This window comes from Notechis scutatus, chromosome 1 (assembly GCF_049901735.1).
Source record: "Notechis scutatus isolate UNSWTSFEM ecotype Mainland chromosome 1, rNotScu1.2, whole genome shotgun sequence".
In the NCBI taxonomy this organism is placed as follows: domain Eukaryota; kingdom Metazoa; phylum Chordata; class Lepidosauria; order Squamata; family Elapidae; genus Notechis; species Notechis scutatus.
The window spans coordinates 185,189,873-185,208,684 of NC_142009.1; positions in this window are offsets into that span (position 1 = coordinate 185,189,873).

Consider the following 18,812-nt stretch of genomic DNA (forward strand, 5'->3'; position numbering starts at 1 on the left):
TGTTTTGATTCACTCTCCCCATCAACTGTATTCTTTCCTTTGATATATGTTGTTTTTCTTTTCAAGTTTTTACTTGCAAGCTATTAAGAACCACTGTGGCATCAGACAGCCTCAAATCTAAAAAAAATAATAAACAACATAAAATATCTACCGACTAATATGCGATTTCATCTTCCTTTATGCTATACCGTAGTCCAGCTATTCTAGGATGTATGTGAGGAAAACTAAGAATCAGGTGAAGCGTGGAGAAAACTCAAAAGTCTTGACCTTGATGACAGCGAGAGAGTTGCGGTCTTGTTTATACAGAACTCTGTGTTTTACTAACTTGTAGACCTTAAAAAAAAACATCAAAAGTTGAAAGTTTGGGTATGCTTACCATTCTCAGATCAACCTTTGGTCAAAGCTCATTGCTTACCTATGCAAGTACAATAACCCATTGCATCAGTTCTTCTTTCACCACTCCCCAATAATTTTGGAAGTCCCACAAGGTTGTGGAGAATAAGGAAGCTAAGAACCTGTGGGATTTCCAGATCCAGACAGGCAAGTACTAGTCAATCAGCCACACATTGTGATAATAGAGAAGAACCAAAATACAGTGGTGGTTATAGATGTAGCGGTACCAAGTGGCAGCAACACCAGGAAGAAGGAATATGAGAAGATGGCAAAGATTGCATGAAGGAGGAACTGAAGAGGATGTGGAAAGTCAAGGCCAAAGTGGTAGCAATGGTGGTAGAAGCACTTGGGGCTGTGACAACTAAACTGGGAGAGTAACTCCAACAGATCCCAGAATCAACACTGGAGTTCTCTGGCCAAAACACTGTAATGCTAAGAACAGTTGAGATCCTGTGAAGAACCTCAAACTCTCAGGCCTCTTGTAGAGGACCCAAGATTAAGGAAGGTGCAGACCAGTGGTGAGATTCAAATTTTTTTACTACTGGTTTTGTGGGCGTGGCTTGGTGGGCATGGCAGAGGAAGGATACTGTAAAATCTCCAGTCACAGGTGGTATTTGCCGGTTCCCCAAACTACTCAAAATTTCCGCTACCGGTTCTCTAGAACTGGTCAGAACCTGCTGAATACCACCTCTGGTGTAGACCACCCAGAAGGATGAGAAGGGAATTTTTTTATGCATACATACATACATGTATATACATGTATATATATTTGTTTTCTGAGGTTCTCGCAGGTATTTGTATGTGGATCTTTGGTTATTCGGGTTTTCTCCCGCGTAAGATTGGAAGTATCTAGGCAACGTTTCGATGAAGTCTCATTCATCGAAAGCCTGAAGTCTCATTCATCGAAGCCTGAAGATGATGAATGAGACTTCATCGAAACATTGCCTAGATACTTCCAATCTTACGCGGAAGAAAACCTGAATAACCAAAGATCCACATGTATATATATGTGTATATATATACATACATATACTGTACATATATACATACATACACACATATACATACATATAAATACATTCATTAATACATGCACACATATATAGACATGCACACACACATATATACATCACATATATACATATATTCATATATATATATGTGTGTGTGTGTATATGTGTGTGTGTTATATATATTTATATATAATCACCATTAAAATATAGAATATGTGTGTGTGTGTGTGGTATTAATTGAATGTTTTATCACCTGGTATTAATCCAAGAGGTACATTTAATGTTTTATATTATACATTTTACTTTAATTTTAAAAAAGAGTGGAAAAGCACATGTTTTACTTTATAGAGAGCTCAGTCCCTAGCATCATCCAGACAGATAAAGGAAATTCCTATTGAAACTTTGGAGAGCCCCTATTTCAGTGTTAAGAGGACTGGACAAGACTGCACAATTGACAGGGCACCTATATCCTTGGTGAGGAAAAAAAAAACAGAGTATGGATACCGATATTGTCATTTTCCCAAGGTTTATTATAAGCAAGGAAGCGCCATCAATCACCAATGCATCTTAACCCACCCTTGAGTTGTCCCATAAATGAAAATTGCCATATCCTGTTACATAAGGTTATATAATTGGAATTTCTCACACTTGCTAATCATGACCTTGGGAAAGTGAATGCTGATAGATACGCAGCCAAGACAGAGTCCCTGAGAAGCAAGCAAGCAAAACAAAAAACAAAAACCCAGCCTGTTCAAGAGGAAAATGAATCATGCAGAAATATAAATACAATTAAACTCCACAAACCATCCAAACCAAACAAAGAAAATAAACATTACACCTAGCTGGCTGCAAAAAAACAAAACAAAACCTTGAGCCATGCACTTATTTAAGTTCCACATTGATAAGCGGTGAGGCATCTCTATTTTAATTTTACAAAGGAAGGAAAACCTGGCTCATCTTTTCACTATTCTGGGAGGCCACCTCAAACAGCGGGAGCGCAGGATGTGATTTCTTCAGGAAATAAGCAAATAAAAACAGTTGGAGGGAGAAGTTCCAAATGTGAGTGCAAGCGAACCACTGTTCCCAGATAATATTGCTATTTACAGAATCGACATTAAGCTAAATAATGGGCTTCTCCCCTCCCCCCGCCATTTGTAACCAATGAAATCAGTTTGATTGTCGTGCTGAGTATCCTCGTATTGTGGCAATCTTAATACTGGAATTCACCACACAGGGATTATTACAGGCTGGCTGCAGTGGGTATGTCATTTTCTCATTTGATAGCACATGGCTACTCATACCAGTGGTAACTGGAGAAGAACACATTCATTTATATGCTGATTATTCTAGTTTCCTGGGCCGAAAACACAAAGCATTGCTGTTCCCTTTATCTTTGCTTTCCTTTCAAAGGCAGCAAAATTAGGGAGAATAGTAGGACCAATTATAGAGCACCCACCAGCAACCAAAGACATGTTACAACCACAGTAAATACCAAATGGGAAGATGCCAATCCCTGGCTGATGATTGATAGCCTAAAATGCTTGCCTCGAAATTATGTTGTTGCTATTGCTGTTAATCTGTTTAAAAGTTTAGCACAGAATGGAAATAAAAGAGATATAAATTGAATCTGAATATGCAAAAGTACGAAGTAGGCTCATTAAAATTGAGGTAGTTCTAACTGTAAAAAAAAAATGCTGTAATATAAACAGGTAACCACTTTATAAGAAAAACAAGAGATAAACAAAACCTTGGTAGGTTTTATATGTTCTGTACAACTAATTGAAGTTCACACATCTTAGAGTTGCCAAAGTTGAAAAACTCTGGTGCATGATGCCAGGCTAAGTAAAACACTATTTTTTCCCCTACAGTGAAAAACTAGGGCTGCTTCTGTGCCTTGTTCTTCACTGCATATTTGTATTCCTAGCCAGCCCAGCTGACATTCAAGGGACGTCATCTTTAATGGAATTCTTCCCATTGAGGACTTTCAGTGTGAGTCATTCTGTGACCATACAGGAGACCCCTGCCTTGGCAAATTCCTAAAAAATATCTGGCGTCACCTCCAGAGGTGGTATTCAGCAGGTTCTGACCAGTTCTGGAGAACCGGTAGCAGAAATTTTGAGTAGTTTGGAGAACTGGCAAATCCCATCTCTGACTGGCCCTGCCCCCATCTATTCTCTGCCTCCTGCGTCCCAGCTGATCGGCTGGGTCTTCTTTTGTTGCCCTGCACAGGAGAACGGAGCTGGAAAGCAGGTTAGTGGGGTGGGAAGGGAATGGAGATTTTGCAGTATCCTTCCCCTGCCATGCCCATCAAGCCACGCCCACAGAGCCAACAATAAAAAAATTTGAATCCCACCACTGGTCAACTCCACCAGACAGACTACAGGTGATACTCGACTTATGAGCACAAATGAGCCCAAATTTCCTGTTGTTAAGTGAGACATTTGTTAAAAGTGAGTTTTGTCCCGTTTTTTAACTTTTCTTGCCACTAAGTGAATCGCTGCAGTTGATAAAGTTAGCAACCTGGTTGTTAAGTGAATTTGACTTCCCCATTGACTTTGCTGGCCAGAAGGTCACAAAAAGGGATCCCATGACCTTGAGACACCTCAACAGTCATAAGTATGAACCAGTGGCCAAGCATCTGGATTTTAGTCAGATGATTGTGGGTTGCAACTATAATAAACGATCATAAGTCACATTTTTCGGTGCTGTTGTAACTTTGAACAATCACCAAGCAAACTGTTGTAAGTCAAGGACCAGCTGTATACCAGGAAATCAACTCCATAGGAAGGCTAAAACTACTTTTTATTGAGATTGGCTATAATATCAAATCTTGTGAGTTTAATTATATTCTGCTCATCCTTCTCCCCCATCCTTATACTTCAGTAAATTAGGGCAGCGTCTGCTTGAGCTGCTTCTAAATGCAATCTTGCTGTCCTGGATTTTTTTTATAAAAATGTTCAGCCCTGTGTATCTCCATCAAGTAATGTGTGCTCTTCAAACATGATTTTCTATTGTTGATCTTCATACAACAAAGGTTCAGTTTTATTAACATTTAGATGGAAATATGCCCCATTGAACAGGATGATGCTTACTTCCAAATGGATATGATAGTGCATAAATTATATTGTACGAAAAGAAAGAAAGAAACCGTCTATAGTCGATGTATGTATCTTTCCATATATACATTTCTCTGGGCTTAAGTGTACAATAAACCAATCACTGTCTGGAATCACTGCACATTACAAGCAAGAAATGTCCAAGTTGAGCCAGTGTCTAATACAGGGCTAGAGGGAGTGGGGACAGCATTGGAATATAGCAGTTGTTTGAAAAGTGCAGCTGAAAGTTTAAAAAAAAAAAAAGATCATTCTTTAGGTAAAGGTTGTTGAGCCTGGATTCCCCAACGGGTGTTAAGGAAAACAAACTAAACAGAATGTACAGCGAAGTCAGATAGGAAGACAGGTAAATGTGTGAGATAAGTTTTTAGTTAACACGCAGTAAAAATACAGATACGCTTGTGCTATCAAAAATATTGTTTATTCCATTTAAGAATTATAGCATAGTCAAATAAACGGTCCATTAGTCATATATCAATTTCAGTCAATTCTTGTCGGGATACTCTATTTGCAAAGTCCGTGTTGAATAGCCAATGTCAGTTCACTTACAATAAATCAGTCCAATCTTTTTACTATCTCTCCGTTGAGAAAAATCAACACTCCTTCTTCTCTCCCCTTTTCAGCAAGAACGCAGTCATCAATCCATTCAGTAATTAGAGATCAGTAGGCCAGAGAGAGCGAGCTGGAATTGCCTCGCTTCTTATATAGTGCTTTTACAACCACACCCTTAATTACATTCCTGCAGTTAAAGTTACACACACTTTAACTAACAAACCATGATACCATATTTATTATTTTTACCCAAACCAGTTAGGGTAAACAATGTTATCCCTAACAAAGGTAAAGATTCCCCTCACACATACATGCAGGGGTGAGATTCAAAAATCCCAGCAACCGGTTCGCTGCCCAGTTGCTGGGTGGGTGTGGCCATGGTGGGCGTGGCCTACTGGAACTTCCGGGAGGGCCATTTTTTGCCTTCCCAAGGGTCCAGAGGATTCCCCCGGGCCTCTGGGAGGGCGAAAATGGCCTCCCCCAGGCTCTGCAGGCTCTCCAGAAGCAGGAAACAGGCCCGTTTCCGGACTTCTTATACTTCCAGGAGGACTGTTTTTCACCTTCCCAGAGCCTTCGTGCAGACCCTGCAATTACCTGCATCGAAAATGGGATGTGTGGAGACTCCTGGGTGGGGTGGAGTGGGCAGGGCCACCTGGTCGGTTCAAATATCAGTTCGGTGAACCAGATGCAAATTTAACATCCAGTTCACCTGAACTGGCCCGAATTGGTAGAATCCCACCCCTGCATACGTGCTGGTTGTTTCCGGCTCTAGGGGGTGGTGCTCATCTCCGTTACAAAGTTGAAGAACCAGCGCTGTCCAAAGACGTCTCCATGGTCATGTGAGGAGCATGACTAAGTGCCGAAGATGCACGGAACGCTGTTACCTTCCCACCAAAAGTGGTCCCTATTTTTCTACTTGCATTTTTACATGGTTTCAAACTGCTAGGTTGGCAGAAGCTGGGACAAGTAACGGGAGCTCACTCCGTTACGCGGTGCTAGGAATTCGAACCGCCGTACTGCCGACCTTTCTGATTGACAATCTCAGCGTCTTAGCCACTGAGCCACCACGTCCCTATCCTTCTTTAGATGAAGTTATTTTCTCTTACAAGAATAAACATTGCTAATATAATTTACCCCTCTCTATGGTCTTTTTTCTGCTGCTGTTTTTTTCAGTACCAGAGACTGCAGCGTCCATATAGAAGATGGGGAGAGGCGCAAGAGGCAAGAGAACAAACAGAGCATTGCAAGACAAGCTCCACCCCTTATGCATTGAAAAAAGGCAGGGCTTACACAACACGCTATCCCTTCTCTGGTTAATTTTGACCCTTCTTTGTTGATGCTTCTGGGAAGACTTGCAATTTAGAGCAACTTCCAGCTTCATTTCCTTCCCTAGTCATCTATGTAGTTTAGAGGTCTAGTCATCACTTAATTCTCCTCAATGCTTAGAACCAGGTTGTGAGTGCTAATGGAGAAATTCATTGGAGGCTAAGCCAATCATCCAGTCTTATTTAGAATACCCTTAAGCATCACAATCCATTGGCACCCACACACATACACTTGTTCCACAGAGCCACAGTTTATTTATGGCTTTAGAAAATATAGCTGTTCTATCCTTAACTTGATATTCCCAGCACCTTCCTACAGGCCATTTGTAGCTCCCGGTTCTTCTTCCTGGAATTCCAGCAGTTGGGATAAGATAGTTGCTTCAACTTAAAGTCAATGAGCCTGACAGGTGAAGCTGATATACGTTGACTTGGAATTACATCTCAATGAATTGATTTGGCAGGTGAGGGAACATAAAAAAATGCTCATTTCCTCTAGCAAGTGTCTGGAAATTTACTTCAGAATGAAGCAACTACTAATGAGTTAATGTATTCTGGTAGGTGAATACCCTAAGGAACAAAGAACAGATCGTACTATTCGAAAATGGAAGGCCCAGTAATACCATTTGCTCTGAAATGAAATGTATTTAATAACTAGTAAAGTGAGCTTATTTCTTGAAGCAATGCATAGATGCTTGAAAAATACATTTTACCAGAATAATTTCTGAGCATAGACCTAAATATGGCACAAAAATACAATGGGATTATTTTTTTTGACACCTTACCATGTTTATAAGTGAGACATCTATTCTAGAGTTAACATTGGGTTCACCTCCTTTTTTCAACACTACCCAAGGGCATTATCATCAGTGGTGGGATTCAATTTTTTTTACTACCGATTCTGTGGGCGTGGCTTGGTGGGTGTGGCAGGGGAAGGATACTGCAAAATCCCATTCCTTCCCCACCCCACTAACCTGCTTTCCAGCTCCGTTCTCCTGTGCAGGGCAACAAAAGAAGATCCAGCCAATCAGCTGGGACTCGGGAGGCAGAGAATAGATGGAGGCGGGGTCAGTCAGAGGTGCGATTTGTCGGTTCTCCAAACTACTCAAAATTTCCGCTACCAGTTCTCTAGAACTGGTCAGAACCTGCTGAATATCCCCTCCGATTATCGTGATATATACCATCTCTTAGTTTTGTCATCTATTAATGTGGATGGAAATCAGTTGACTTCAATTAAAAGAGGCAACAAAATCAATATAGTGATCAGCAATGAGGACAGCTAATTTCATGCAGATATAACTTTCTGCCAACTCAAAGCTTGTTGAAGACCAGTTCAGTGAACCGCAGGTGGGGGGGAAAGACCTTAAAATGTTGCCTGTCTCTATTTGTTATCAGTGTACCAAATTATTCTGTAACCAGGAGAGCTGACAGCTTGTTGACTGACTGTTCTTGAACACCATGATACAGTCAGTAATAATCTGAGATACTATGCCTCAGCATAAACACTATTTTAAACAGGTTTTCCTGATACCTAAGAGGAGGGGCCTGTGTTAAGTACTATTCCAAAACCAGTGTTCAGAGAATAAATTTATATAGATATGTGAAAAACAGATCTGACATGTATGGAGTGAGAGAGTCAGTAGATTTTATTAAGTGCTGTTTAGGGAATGAATTTGAAAATTACAATACATTTCTTCACAAATAAAAGTTCTGCCTGTTGAGAATTGTCTTTGTCCTCAGCAGCAAGCTGTTGCGAGTGGCTACAAAATGGTTTTCCTCATTCCAATATTTTAAAATCTCTTTTCACTTGTCTGCGCAGGGGAACTGAGAGTAGAGCAGTGTCGCAGACAACTTGAAGACAACAGGCAACACTATTTTACAGCCTGTGAGATCCCAAGGCAGTTGTAACAATCACTACGTGACCCATTTCATTACTGAAAAGAGGAGCTTTGATGCATCAAGCTGCAGTTTAGGAAGGAAAAGCTCTGTGGATTCCCAGATGCAAGATACAACACCTTCATGTTCAACTATCTAGGAGCAAGAATGGCAGAACAGGGGCTGTTGGATGCTCTAAAGCAGGGGTGTCAAACTTGAGTCGTCACGGCATTGTCACGTGATGTATCGTGACTTTTCCCCCTTCACTAAACCAGTGTGGGTGTGCTGGATCTCTTCACCGATGGGGGAGGCTTTTATTTTGGATTTGGTGGTTTTTTTCCAGGTAGGTGGTGGGGTCAGTATTTAGAGGTTTGTAAGCGGGGTCTTGGAGTAGGTTGGATAGTTTGGATTGGTAATCCGATGTGTTCATCACGACCGTGGCATTGCCTTTGTCTGCTGGGAGAATGATTATGTTGTTGTGTTTCCTCAAGTTGGTGAGTGCTTTTTGTTCTTCTCTGTGTAAGTTGCTTCTGGGTGGACTGCTGGAGCAGAGGACGTTGGTGACTTCAAGTATGATTTTATTGGCTACATCTGGGTTAATTTTGGTTAGGCTAGCTTCAACTCTGCATATAATGTTTTCGGTGGGGATACGTTTGGGGGCAACTGCAAAGTTAAATCCCTTGGAAAGGACATTAGTTTCTGCTCTGGTGAGGGTTCTGTCTGATATGTTGTGTACTGTTTGTTTCATGCATTGTTGTGGAGGGGGGTTGAGCTTCTGGTGTTTCTCTAGTCTGTGGAGTTTGCTGATGTGTGTCTGTCTTGTGGGAGGTTTCTGTTTCGGCTCTCCAGATGGCTAGTTGTTTGGATTTGTCCCAGCGTGCTGGATGGATTTTGTTGCTGAGTTTGAGGTGGAGAGTAAGTAGGTCCCTGTTGGTTTGGTCTAGTAGGAATCTTTTCCTATGGAGTTCGTTTCTGATTAGGGCTAATTCCGTTCTTTTCAGGATCCTTTCAGTGGCTGAGGTTTTGGAATGGAATTTGAGTTGGAAGCATGCGGGGATCACTTCTTTGTCTCGGCAATTGCATAGGAATGTGAGGTCACATAAGATGGTGGCTCTTTGGACTTCGAGTTTCTTGTAGGTCCTGGTCAGCTGGAAGGTTTCCTTCCCGTAGAGGTACGATATTTGTTTTCGTAGATTTTCACGGGTACAGGTATGCAGGTCTTGGCGTGTTCGCGTCTTTTCCCGTGTAAGATTGAGAGTATCTTGGCAATGTTTCGATGAGGTCCCACTTGCCATCTTCAGGCTGGTGCTTTCGGTTTCGTGCTTGTGCGAGCAAAGCATGATCGGAGCTGCCATCTCCATATATATACTGGTGGGGAGGTTGGCTGTGTTGTCATTTCTTGATTGGTTGATGGAGTTGATGTTTGCAGATTGGCTGGCTTTTTCTTAAGAACATGTGTGGCTGAGGTATTGGCTGTGTGTCTATCAGCCTCCTGTGTTGTAATGACCTCATTAATGGGCTGTGTAATGACCTTCTGAGTTCTATTGTTTTCACATCCTGGGTCTTGTGCTGTAATCTCCTGGGTCGTTGGCTGTGTTGTAACATCCTGAGGTTCTGTGGTGTAACCTCCTGAGTTCCGTGATGTGATATCCTGAGCGAGTGGCTATGATGTGACATTCTGGGTTTTGGTTTGGCTTTGAGTTTGAAGCCTGGCTATGTGTTCATGGTGTGTGTCAATTTGCTTGGTTTGGGGGTTGGGATGTGTGGCAGCTGGTGATGCAGCTGTGGTCTGGTTTCTGGACTGTGGTTGCCTTTGGTCTATGGGGTGGGTTTGGGTTTGATTCTGGTGAGGGAGATTGGTGGTGGCGTCATGTGTTGTTTTTGGTCCGGTGTTGGTTTTCTTGGCTGGGACTTGTTTGTTGATAAGGGCTAGTTTCCAAATTATATATATATAAACCAGCCCCTTTCCATTACATTGCATCCCAATTTAACAGCTGTCAAATAACCTGTAGTTGATGCCTCATCTGTTTTAAATAATTCAAATAAAAGTTCTGTTCTTAATCCGTTACCTTCTCGGTAGCCTCTCCTGAAACCACTGAGTAAGCTACACCTTCCAGAAGCTTCATAAGACTATTTGGTCAGTGTCATCTTTTCTGGACATGTCATGTCTACACACCTGTTTAACTCCTTGCCTTTCCTGGCAGTCCCTCAAACAAGGGCTGAAGTGATCAAAAATGTTGAGATGCTAGTCATAACCATATCATTGAAGACTTGTCCCTTTGTGACCCACATAAGAAGGGGTGGGGCTTCCATTGCAGACATCTGTGTGCCTTTTTTTTCACTCTCTCCATAGAAGTGTCACCTGGAAAACAGCTGCCTCAACACAACAGTGATTTTTAGTTTGCACCAGAGCACTGTACAAAACACCTTTCTGAATATCTTGTTCAATCCAAACTTTTATATTAATTTCTGGATAAAGCTGGATTGAATTAAATTTTGTTAAAAGACATGCAACAAAATGGTTCCAACTAATCTCCTCCTAAAAGGAATGTTCCTGTCCAGCTTTTCACACACTCCTACCATGCAAGATGTCTCAAGTACTCAAATAAACCCTTCACTATGGTCTTCTCTCTCTCTCTCTCTCTCTCTCTCTCTCTTTCTCTCTCTCTCTCCCCCCCTCCCTCCCTCCCTCTTCCTCCCTCTCTCTCTCTCTCTGCCCCCCTATATGTTTCAAGCTTTTATGATGATTTGATTTAAGCACATTATTTGGACCTGCAAATCTCTTTTCTTTCTGGGCTTTCTGGTACTGTCTAGTGGCTATAATGCTTTTGGCATTGACACCTGAGTTTGTGATTAGGAGAGATGCCATGTCTAGCAGCCTATTCTGAGCATTGTCTCACATTAAATCTTTACCCACCAGTCAAAAGCAGGTGACAATTTTGCCAGTTTTTTTTAAATCTCCTTCCTACTCTCATCACAAGAGATTGACTGCGGGTTTAGTTTTTTTGCAAGCCATCAGCTGCCAGCCTCCCTCTCCCCCAACTTAGCATGATGACATCTAAGAAAGAAAATGAGAGCATGGATGAACAAAGGCTAATATTCTTTGATCTTTGGGGTGCCCAAGAGAAATGGGAGATGATTGATCACATGGGGACAGCTTTCGGTCAACATTACAATTTTAAGATTAATTTATTCTCTGTTGCATCCTTGGACAGTATGAAGTTAACAGGGATTCATTTTTATTTCAATACAATATTCTTTGTCATACTCTTCTTCAGTGATAATTGAAGCTTAGAACAATCAAAGTTAAGGATGGTGAAATGAGAGGCTGAAAATAACAGGTTTTTATATCCCTAGTCTGGTGAGCATTAAGCAATGGACAGAATATTGAAATGGAATTGTTCCCACTCAACCATGTGCTATTTAGACAGAATTTCCAGGCTATTTATTGTGAACTCTTGCTGCATTTGGGGACATCTTCTTCACCTATTCCCACATTCTTCAGACCATTTGTTTCACATATCTCTCTTCTTCCCACGGACCGGCAGTTTGACACCCCTGCTATAGATAATGTCATACAAATTTGTGCAACTCTTATCTAAAAAAAAAAAAACATTTGAGAGCTGTTTTCAATGGTCACTGAAGAATGTGGGGTATTGAGATGGTGTATATCAGCTTGCTCAGAATGTAGTCTTTCTTCTTAATCCATATTCATCTGAGTAAATTGAATTGAACTGACAATCATAAGAGGGGAGTTGAAAGATGTCAGTGTATGAGAGTTCATGAATTGGAATAGACATGGTAACAGGTCAGCCAATGAGGCCGTTTGGTGACTCAGATGGCTTGGAGCCTGGGCATGGCTTAGCTTGACTGGTGTATGTATATAAACTCCGTGCTTATGTATTGCTTCTGTGGTTCTGTGCATTTGTGATTCTTTGCATCTGGATTCTGAGTTATGCTGCATGGGTATTGTATACATGCATCATGCTTTATATTGTTGTATATAAAGAAGTTTCTTTTATAAATGAATCCTGGTGAATTCTTTGCTTGTGTGCTGGTTGGATTGATGCAAACTCTAACAAAAGGCACTACAGATAGTCCTCAACTTATGATCACAACAGAGTCCAAAATTTCTGTTGTTAAGTGAAACATTTGTTAAGTGAGTTTTGCCCCATTTCATGACCTTTCTTGCCACAGTTCTTAAGTGAATCACTGCGGTTGTTATATTAGTAAAATGGTTGTTAAGTGAATCTGCTTGTCAGGAGGTTCCAAAAGATGATCGCAATACCCTGGGACACTGCAACCATCATAAATATGAATCGGTTGCCAAGGTCTGAATTTTGATCATGTAACCATGGGGATGCTGCAATGGTCATAAGTGTGAAAAACTATCTGAAGTCACTTTTTGCAGTGCTGTTATAACTTTGAATGGTCACTAAATGAACTGTTGTAAGTCAAGGACTTCCTGAATAGTTTTTACCTTTCCTTCCACTCGTAACAATAGTTCTAGCCCTGGTCTAAGCCCTCTGCAAATCTGTTTTGTGGTTAGCAAAGAATCAGTTCCAGCTGATCCTTGTTTAGTATGATTATCCTGACTCATCCATAGATTTTTATTTGGGGACAGGAATGTACTAACTTCTTTCTTTCAGGAGGAAAAAATCTATTAAGGACACAAAGAGTGCTTTTGATTGGTTGCACTTGGAAGTCTGTTGGGAAGCATGCTGAATCTGACCCTGGTTTTTGGTAGTGGTGATAGTGGGGGAGGAGGAGACGTAGACTTAGAGTAACTTTATTGTCACTTTAAACGTACACTAATCGGCATACATTAAAATGAAATTTCACTGCATACAGCTCTCAAAATCTCCAATGTACACTAGATAAACATGAGAAAAATATAAATAAATACAACATTATGCATGTACCCACATAGATTATGACACAGAGAAACAACACAGTCTAGTTCTGATGTGTACATGTACATGGCGAGAAAAATGAATCTTGCGAGTTTCCCAGATGGATGGCATAGGGAACAAAGCTGTTACCGAATCTGGTAGTCCTGCCAGAAATACTTCAAAACCTCCTCCCAGAGCGGAGCAACAGAAACAGATCATGAAGTGGGTTTGTGGCGTCTCTAACAATGCTTTGAGCTCTAAGCACATAGTGCTTTTAAGCAGTATCCTGAATGACGGGAAGTGAGCTTTCTATAATCTTCTCGGCTGTCCTTACCACTCTCTGAATGGACTTTCTCTCTGATGCGCTACAGCCAGTGGTGGGATTCAAATATTTTTACCACTGGTTTGGTGGGCCTGGCTTGGTGGGTGCGCTTTGTGCGCGTGCACATACTTCGCATGCATGTGCGTGCCAAATGTGCACTTTGCGTAGGCACAGAGGCATTTGCACAGGCGCAGAGGCATTAAAAACTCACCTCCTGCAAGCCTGCATGATCCCAGTCGCTTCAGCAGCTGCCTCGCAGCACTCTTCTGTGCCACGCAAAGCAGCTGCACTTCAAATTCATAAAGGTGAGTATGGGGTGAGTATGGGAGTTCAGGCAGGTGGGTGGGCCCAAAAGCAGAGCAGCGGATAAAACCAGTTTGGTCTCTGCTGCTCATTGCTGCTACCGGCTCGGCAGAACTGGACTGAACCAGTATAATACCACTACTGGCTACAGCCACCAAGCCAAACAGTGATACAGTTTGTTAAAATTCTCTCAATCGTGCCTCTGTAAAAAGTGGCCAGGACAGAAGGAGAAAGATGTGCTCTCCTCATCCAACGCAGGAAATGTAGACATTGGTTTGCACGTTTCAGTAAGGATGATGTGTGGAGAGTCCAGTTCAGATTGTTAGTTATCTGCACCCCCAGATACTCAGTACTGTTGACCACCTCTACCGGAAGAGGGGAGGGGGAAGGGGAGAAGGAAAATTGGAGTGAATACAAAAGTGGAATTATGTGTTCAGTAACACAGAAAGAAATATAGCAGCTACAACCTGAAATAGGTAAATCTGAAAAAAACAGAAACATTCACAGCAGTGTGTATCTGGCACTCTCAGAAACCCCAAGCTATAGCTGTAGCAATATGAGAATTCCCATTTTATGCGTACTTAAAACCAATTAGGAGAGTGGGTGGCTTGTAATAGGATTCCCAAAGAATTAGACCTTACTGAGAATTATACCCAGATGGTGCACGCAAAGAGATTTGAATACCAAAAGGAATGAAGAGGAGGAGGAGGAGAAGGAACTTGCCAAATATGACTCTACTTACATGGACTCTGAAGAACTCTGAAGAAGGATCTGCTTAAGAGTGTTAACTCTTGAAGCGATACACACAGGGTTTGGACTACAAAGCAGTTTTTCTCAGTAGTGGCACCCATGCTCTAAAACAGAGGTTGCCAACTGGTGGGCTGCAAGAAAATTTTGGTGGGCCACAGAGAAATCTCACCCCCCAGAGCAGCCCCCCAAAGCAATTAATCCAGGCTGCACAGAAACACAAGGCTGCGCCACCCACATGGCCCAAGGGAACCCTCCCCACCCACTCACTCCTTACCCAGCAAACTTGCCTGCTATATTGCTATTTTTCCTTTTTTTGACCATCAGCTGTTCTGCTGTGCCAGGAGATTTAGATTAGCTAGGAAGCAGGAAATGGTTGGATTTCTTGCTTTCTAGCTAGTCTTTAGATCTTCGGCTCTGATTTTAAGTACAGCTGAACCACCCTTAGGACTGAAGATTCTATTATTCAGTGCAGACTCATGGCAAGCAAATTTTATGTGAAAGACTCAGGTAGCCGATGGCAGATAGATAGATCTCTGAATGAATCTGTGATTCTGTGAGCAACTCAATCTGCCTACCTACTTTGCCTGATTTTGGGTAAAAGTTGCTCTTTTTTTATTAAAAAATTCAATATTTACATACATGGTGTGTTGTGAGTTAATTTTGTGAGTTTGCTTATAAGCAAATTTTATGTGACAGACTGAGCTAGCCAACTGCAGATAGATAGATCTCTGAATGAATCTGTGATTCTGTGAGCAACTCAATTTGCCTGCCTGCTTTGCCTGATTTTGGGTAAAAGTTGCTCTTTTTTTAATAAAAAATTCAATATTTATATAAATATTTATAAAATTTACATACAAGCCATGCCCAGCCAGTCACATGACCATCAAGCCACACCCACAAATTAGGCCATGTCCACAGAACCGGTTAGTGGTCCCTGGGATTTAAAATTATGAGTTTGGTGGTCCCTGAGATCCAAAAGGTTGGCTACCCCTGCTCTAAAATGTATTTCCCCCTCCTTGCTCCCTGCAATTCTCTGAAGACCATCTATTTCAAGCTTGGCTTTGATTTAGAAAGACTGTAGGTGAGCACTGTCATTAATGAAAATTATTTATAACATTTTAATAGAAAAATAGAGTTTATGGGACCTTGGAAGTCCAACCTCCTGCTCAAGCAGGAAACCCTACAGCAATAATAATAGCGCTTAGACTTATATACTGTTCCAGGGTGCTTTACAACATTCTCTGAGTGGTTTAACAATGTCTGTATCCTGATCCCAACAATCTGGCTCCTCGTTTTATAGACCTTGGAAGAATGGAAGGCTGAGCTGGTCAGGAACGAACTCCTGACTGTGGGCAGAGTTAGCCTGCCGTACTGCATTCTAACCACTGCACCACTAGGACTCCTATACCATTTCAAACATATGGCGATTCAATCTCTTCTTAAAAACCTATGGTGTTGGAGCACTCATAAATTCTGGAGGCAAGGAGTTCCACTGATTAACTGTTCTAACTCTCAGAAAATTTCTCCTTAGATCTAGGTTGGTTCTCTCTTTGATTTCATCCATTGATTTCATCCATCCCGTGTCATTGATATTGTGCTTTTTATATACTGTCCAGAGTCTGACCATTGGGGCAGGTTACGAAAACTATGACTAAACAAATATTATTATTGATGATGATTCTACAAAAAAAATAACCATTTATCATTGCCACTATTTTTGTATTAGAAGACAGGATCTCACTGTGATCTAGATACCATGCAGATGAAATACATACATGGTGGATCAGTATGCAGATGTGCACTTCCTTAACATGTGGATGGGTGCAACATCACAGCCTAAGCAGAACTTCCCTTCAACATCTGCACTCCACTTACAAATAATTTCCTTTTATAACTGCTAGGGATGCCATCTGATCTTCCATGTGTGGTGCTTTTAGCTTTCAGAACTGTGCTGTGTTTATTTTAACAATGTGGTAAGAACAAGTAATTTGCTGTCAGTGTAATAATAGGTTCCAATGGTAAGGTCGGAACAGCATAACAAGCAGCGCTGTGCAATATATCTAGGCCCGGGGATACCTGAGCACCCAGATTTGGAAAGTAAATTGAAGCCATGGGTTTGCTTCCATGATTAACTTGATCCCTCTAGCTTCTTGGGGAGGAAAGAAAAAAGGGCAAGTATAGGAAAGACACAGGCTTTTAAAAATATATGTCTCTAGTAGCTGTCATAGTTGGGAGCCACTTCTATTTAAAATTGCTGGTTTTCAGGGACAAGCCTCAGCCTAATTATTGTTATTCTATAAAGCAGAAATCTGAGAGAGTATTTTAGGCTGACAAAAGGCAGCTCACTCTTTGTTTCTTCATTGTACCCTGTCAATGTGTCCGCCACACTTCAGAATTAAAACTCGCATCCACTCAAAATCAGACTTCCGGAGGCAGCAGGAAAGGTTTCTGCTGCCGTCTCCAAGCTGATGCCCTCCAGATGAATCAAGATTGCAGTTCCCAGCCAGCAAGGCTGACTTGGAGAAGGTTGGCATCATTCTACCATAGATAAATATAAATTATCACACCCCATTGTATGTCGCAAGTATAAGTCTAATGGAATGGAAAAATCCAGATGGCAATCGAAAGAGAGAAGATGCTAACTTTTTGTTGCCATCTCATACAGCTTTGTGCTGCCCACCTACTCGTACGTATAAGAATCATTTACAGATGTCTAAAACTAAAACAGATGCTTACCTAATTGAAGCTATTTGAAGGCCTTTTCTAACCAGACTCTTAAGAATTTTCTTGCTGGATAAGACAAACAGTTTTACTTCCGAAATAATATTCTATTTCCATAATCATACTGCCCTATCATTTTCCCCCAGAATTGGATAATTAAAGATAAACAGTTTCTAAACATGGAAGTTAAATGCCATGGATAATAGACATGGAAAATAAACTAACCCTGTATTGTATTTTCTTCCTTTTTAAATGGCTTCTAAGTCAGTGACCAGCATAGTAGCTGATGAATTGGATGAAAACAATGGGAAAAACCCCACAATGGTGAACAAAAAAACCCAAACAAATGGTAACTGAAAGAATACTAAAATTCTCTACAATACGACTACCTATTTTCAGAGGATATCGTACAATCTTTTCATAATGCACTTTGAAGCTGAACACCAGATTATATAGAAATTAAGAACAAATTCTCCAGTATTTATCTGAAATTGAGAAGGCATGAATTTAAAAGATACAGGAGTCTGTGCATACAGTATATAGCTGATGAGATTCAGTACGTTTTTCTGTTTAAAATAAATATTAAAACAAAATATTTTTTGATCCCTATCTCTACCCTCACCCCACCACAGAGCTACATTTAGGTAGCAATTACTACCTTTTGTCATAAAATTTTCTAAATTTCTAGTATCGCTCTGACTTACCTGGCATCTTTCTTGCCATTTGAATGAAAAACTGCTTCTACTTTCAGCAGTGATCTAATGGAATTAATTAATTGCTACATGGATTTTTTAAAAGACCTATAATTAGCACCTTATAGGTCCTGGAAGCTCAATTACGTTTTTGAAGAAACTACTTTCTTTGCTACATACTGGAATGCCTGGAAGCTACACTAACTAAACAGCTGTATCCAACTGCACCAACCATTATGAGTATGTTCACAGTTTTTCCCATGAAAATATTCCATCTATCATCAATGACAGGAGTTGAACTTTGGACATGGTACATGAATATGCTGCTGAGATGACCTAATGCAGTGTTTCTCAAACTTGACAACTTTAAGAAGTGTGGACTTCAGTTCGCCAAATTCCTCAGCCAGCATGATTTAGTGGCTGCACCAGAAACAAATTCCTTGTGTGTCTAATCACACTTGGCCAATAAAGTTGTTCTGTTCTGTTCTGTTCATTATGCCTTCTTATTGTTTGAATGAACTAAGCAATTTGCATTCTAAGTTGTATTCAAAAAGTATTTGCACATTATTCAGTAAAAAATGCTTAGACTCTATATCCCCATATACACATCCAGGGATCATCCTCACTCCAGAATTTGCATAAGCGTGCATAAGTGCACAATCGTGCCTACCGTCCCTGCCCTATTGTCCCCAATTATTTGTACCTATTTCCTGTATTTATACTTATGTTTATTCTTATCTCTATTATCTAAGTGATTGACAAATCAAATAAATAAATAAATTTATAAACAGTTAACTGGCATCAAATTCACAGTTTGCATACTTAAGGATACATTTTCCACCACTTCATACGATGTCTTAAAAA